This window comes from Camelus dromedarius, chromosome 26, assembly GCF_036321535.1.
Source record: "Camelus dromedarius isolate mCamDro1 chromosome 26, mCamDro1.pat, whole genome shotgun sequence".
Lineage (NCBI taxonomy): Eukaryota > Metazoa > Chordata > Mammalia > Artiodactyla > Camelidae > Camelus > Camelus dromedarius.
Genome location: NC_087461.1, coordinates 9,917,484 through 9,923,128, shown reverse-complemented (window position 1 = coordinate 9,923,128; position 5,645 = coordinate 9,917,484). Strand labels below are relative to the sequence as shown.

The 5,645-nt window shown below is 40.7% G+C and overlaps 1 pseudogene; it reads left to right on the top strand.

Moving 5' to 3' along the window:
- Positions 1 to 3,826: 3,826 nt before the first annotated feature.
- Positions 3,827 to 4,166, top strand: LOC105084918 (prothymosin alpha-like; annotated as a pseudogene).
- Positions 4,167 to 5,645: the final 1,479 nt, after the last annotated feature.

Below are 5,645 nucleotides of genomic sequence, written 5' to 3'. Positions count from 1 at the left end.
TGCTAGCCAGCTGGATTTTCAAAGATACATATCTGGCTTTGGAATGTTTGTTTGCTGCCTCCCTGCCTCCACTTTTGTGATGATAATGCTGCTAAAGCTGTTCCATGCCTATTGGCCTAATACCCCAAGCTTGTACTTTACCCTATAAAACCTCATGTGCACATCTTGAAGGTGCTCAGAGCTTTGGAGCAGAAGCCCCTCTGAGCCCGCCGGCGTAATACATCTGAGTACTCCAACCCTCCAAGTGGTGCTTGTTTCTTGACTGGCCTGTCGTTTCCGTAACATCCCCATTATCCAAACTCGACTTTTCTAATGCTGGCTACTTGATTAGATCACCACACTTTATTGACATGTGCTGGGACTATCAATTTCTTCATGTTGGGGTGATTTTCTCTAGGTCCCCAAAATTTTTTGTCCCTCAGATGTCATCTTCACCAGATGGACAAATCTAGTTTTGAGTCCTGTGGCCTCTCCCTGGCACCAGTTTATTTATTTACTTATTTTTAATGGAGGTACTGGGGTTTGAACCCAGGACCTTGTGCATGCTAAGCACGCACTCTGCCACTGAACGATACACCCCCCTCCAGCAACAGTTAACCAGAATCTTCATAGCTGGACCCCAAGTTGTGAAGTTTTCTCTACATAGAATGTTCTTTCTCTGTCTCCTCTGTTTCTGCACATGCAAATCCAAATGACAAGTTAAGGCCCAGTGCAAAAGTCGTATCTCCTTGATGTCTTAACTGATTCCACAGTTGGCAATAATATTTCCTTTCTTGGTCATCCCATAGCATTTTATTTTTATCTCTTTGATGGTACCCCTTACAAGCTCATGTGTATTTATCTGGATTTAACTCAACTGTAAGCTTCTTGAGGTCAGTTAGCACTCCATAAACATCTAAAAATGAGCCGGCACCATGGCTGGCTAAAAAAGTAATCTATGTTTGTCAAATGAATATATAACTTGTATAGACACTTTTCTCTTTTTTTTTTTTTTTAGTTTAAAGCTGTGGTGGAAGCACAAGTCATGAGGCTCAGATTCTAGCCTTAGTTTGGCTATTGACTCAATCCACCAACTTGAGCAAGCCATTGCAAATTACTTTATCTCAGTTTTTCCATTTTAGAAGTAGTAATAAAAATGCTTCTAATGGATCAGGGATGTGTGTGTACAAGAATATAGTGTCCTATCTCAAGCCTTGAAACAGGATAAGTTTTCTGCGAGTTGCCTTTACCGAGACTGGAAATAAAATGAGGTTGGATACAGAAGCACAATGGAGTGAAGTCTAATCTCCAGTCTATGATGTAAAAGAGTCGGGTTGGGTGCCCAGATACCATTCTGTGTAGGGAAAAGGCTATAATCAGGTTTTATGTGCTAACTAAAGTAAGACATGTAGAGAATGCAGAGTGGGTAGGGCACTGTGGATCTCCATTAATTCATGTGGACAGGGTCTTATTGAAAAGAACGCTTCTTAAAAACCCCTAAACTACTTTTTGTCCCCTCCTTGAATGGTGAGGTTGTGTTATTGTGATTTATAATAAGAAATACAAATTTGGTCTTCATTTGTTTATGGCACAGAGTTCCTAAAACCCCTGGAATTTCCTAAGCTAGAAGAGTGGCAAGGTGTCTTTTGTTATGCTAATGAAATGAGTTTTGGAATGCACCTGAGGGTGGGGGCTGATTGTCAGGGGAAACAACTAGATGATTAGAGTTTTGGGACTTTCTGTCTCATGACCTCTGGGGAAGGGAGGGGGCTGGAGGTCCAATCAATTACCAATGATCAGTGCTTTAATCAATCAGGCCTATGGGATGAGGCCTCCATAAAAAAAACAAAGGACGGGGTTTGGACATCTTCAGGGTTTCTGAACACATGGAGATCTGGGGTAGAGTGGGGTGCTCAGAGACAGCATGGTAGCTCCCCACCCCTTCCCCGTAGTTTTCCCTATTCATCCTTCCTTTGGCTCTTCCTGAGTTACATCCTTTTATAATAAACCGGTAGTCTGGAAGGGAATATGTTTCTGTGAGCTCTGTGAGCCACTTCAGCAAATTAATTGAACCCCAGGGGGAAAGAGGTCATGGAAAGCTCTGTCTTTAGCCAGTTGGTCAGAAGCACAGGTGACACAGCCTGGGCTTGTGATTGGCAGCTGAAGTCAGGGCAGGGGGTGTGGCTAGTCTTGAACCCTTAACCTGTGATGTCTGACTCCATCTCTCAGTAGATAGTGTCAGAACTGAGCTGAATTGTAGGACACCCAGCTGGTGTCTGAGAATTCCTTGGTGTGGAGAAATCCGCCCCCACAACCACGGGTCAGAATTGGGTTAGAACACGTTAGAGATCCTCTTAACACGCCCTCTAACAGGGGTGATAACTCAACTAGTATCAAAATAAGTGAGTTCTAACCAGCTGTGTGTCCATGGCCAAGTAACTTTGCCTTTCTGAACGTTTATATTCTCATCTTTAAAAGGCCAATAAACACATCTGTCCCTTAAAGGTTGTCATATTGACCAAATAAGAAAATATTTGCAGATAAAAAGCATCTTGCAGAAAAGTGTGGTAGAGTTAGAAAATAATTAGATTTTAGTTCTTTTGAAATGAGTGCCAATTAGGCAAAAAATAGTCAAGTAACACTTCATATGTTTGGCATCATTGGGGATTCATAAAAGTGAATTTTCTGGATTGGCTGACCCCTTGAAATGTCAACATAAGAGAATTAAACTCTACCCAACTGACCATATACTAAGTGAAAATGTCCCAAATGATCATGGGGGTCACTTTATCCCTCTCGTCCTACCCCTTGGAGCCAATCACCAATTAAGTTATATCTGAAATTGCAACTTTGCATTATTGTGAGGTTTTATTATACATGCGCTTCTGTGTTCTTTACTTGAAGATGCTGAAAATAATTTAAAATGTCTGGGGTCTTGATTATCATAAATACAGTTGGGATATGATACAGGAGGTTCTGTCCCTCTAGACTGTTAAGATTTGTTGAATTATTGAATTTGCTTTTCGTAGCTTTTCTGTCTGTTTCTTTCTGCCAGGCTTTCTATGGTCATTTTTGCTGAGGAAGAGGATGGAGAAATGAGAACAGTAGTTCTTTTGCTTGCCATCTAGATGCTCCTTTTAATCTACTACAGGTTAGAAAGCCAGTAAATCAAGCGTATTAGAATTACATGTACTTCCCAGGCCATGCGCCAATAGGAAAAAAAGATTATTTAAAAAGATTGTAAAACAAACAAAAAAGAAAATAGAAACAACCTAGTAACAAAATATTTTGATGTCTCTGTCCTTCCCTGCATAATTGTGGGAACCCTAGCTTCATTCAGATTCTTCCCTTTGAGCTCAAAAGAGCAAAGAAAATTTCAACTACCATACAAACTTCCTTCTTTATTCACTAGGCCATGAACGCGTGCCTTGTGTGTGGCTGATGTGATGTCCTGGCCTTCCCAGAGGTACTGGAATGTCTGATGCCTGGCTGTGGCTGCCCTAGGGTTTATACCCCATTCTACCTGTCAGACTGACCCCAACTCCTGGAGTGGACTCCAAGGCAGTGTGGTGGATTATTACAATCATGACCTCAGTGAGCCATGCCTCTAGAGCCCACACTCCCTTTGCAATATGACTTTGCTTCTCCCTTCATCAAGAGTAGAGTCTAGCCCCACTGGCTGCTCTGAAAAGCCATCTTTGCGTTGTTCCCGTGTCCGCCTCCTGATTGGCCGCCGCTCCCGCCGCCGCCGCTCCGGCCTCCGCGGACTCCGGCAGCTTTATCGCCAGTGTCTTCCAACTTTCGGTTTCTTTTTAATCTGCTGCCATCAGATCACCGATGTGCCCATCATGTCAGACGCGGCCGTGGACACCAGCTCAGAGATCACCACCGAGGACTTAGAAGAAGGAAGTTGTGGAGGAGGCGGAGAATGGGAGAGAAGCACCTGCTAATGGGAATGCTAACGAGGAACATGGGGAGCAGGAGGCCGATATTGAGGCAGATGAAGAAGAGGAAGAAGGTGGGGAGGAAGAGGAGCAGGAAGAGGAAGGTGATGGTGAGGAAGAGGATGGAGATGAAGACGAGGAGGCAGAGGCAGCTACAGGCAAACGGGCAGCTGAAGATGATGAGGATGACGATGTTGACACCATGAAGCAGAAGACTGATGAGGATGACTAGACAGCAAACAAGGAGAAGTTAAACTTAAAAAAAAAAAGGCCACCGTGACCTATTCACCCTCCACTTCCCGTCTCAGAATCTAAACGTGGCCCCCTTCGAGTAGAGAGGCCCGCCCGCCCGCCTGCCGCGGGCAGCGCCACCTGCAGATGACACGCTCTCCACCACCCAACCAAAACCACGAGGTGAATTAGCAACAGGGGAAGAAAAAAGAACCAAAACGTCCAAGGCCCTGCCTTTTTTCTTAAAGTACTTTAAAAAGGAAAATTTGTTTGTATTTTTTATTTACATTTTATATTTTTGTACATATTGTTAGGGGTCAGCCATTTTTCATGATCTCGGATGACCAAACCAATCTTCTGTCCTGCTTCTGACTTGACTTGTGATGTGACCATGCTCATTATAATCTCAAAGGAGAAAAAAAACCTTGTAAAAAAAGCAAAAACAACAACAACAAAAAATCTTATTCCGAGCATTCCAGTAACTGTTTTTTGTGTATGTACTTAGCTGTACTGTAAGTAGTTGGTTTGTATGAGATGGTTAAAAAGGCCAAAGATAAAAGGTTTCTTTTTCTCTTTTTTTGTCTATGAAGTTGCTGTTTATTTTTTTTTGCCTGTTTAATGTATGTGTGAAACAATGTTGTCCAACAATAAACCGGGATTTTATTTTGCTGAGTTGTTCTAACAAAAAAAAAAAAAAAAAAAAAAAAAAAATAGAGTCTACTACCCTGTCTCTTTTTTTAAAAAAGATTGAAGTATAGTTGATTTATTATATTATATATAACATATATATTTACATATAAATATATAAAATATGTTTTTTATAAAATAGGTAACATAGATCTATTTTCAGATTACTTTCCATTATAGGTTGTTAAAAGATATTGAATATTATTTCCTGTGTTATACAATAAATCCTTGTTGCTTATCTATTTTATATATATGGTAATGTGTATCTGTTAATCCCATACTCGTAATTTATCTCTCCCCTCAGTAATCATAAGTTTGTTTTCTATGTCTGTGAGTCTGTTTCTGATTTGTAAATAAGTTCATTTGTATTATTTTTTAGATTCTACATATAAAAGATGTCATATAATATTTGTCTTTTCTGTCTGACTTACTTCACTTAGTATGATAATCTCTAGGTCTATCCATGTTGCTGCAAATGGCATTATTTCATTCCATTTTGTGGCTGAGTAGTAGTCCATTGTATAAATATACCAGAATTTCTTTATTCAATCATTGTTGATGGATACTTAGGTTACTTCCAGGTCTTGACTGTTGTAAATATCGCTGCTGTGAACATAGAGGTTCATGAATCTTTTTAAATTAGAGTTTCCTCCAGATATATACCCAGGAATGGAATTGCTGAATCATAGGGTAACTCTATTTTTAGTTTTTCAGGAACCTCCATACTGTTTCCCATAGTGGCTTCACCAATTTACATTCCCACCAACAGTTACTACTCCATCTCTTGTATCTAGGCTACCTTGT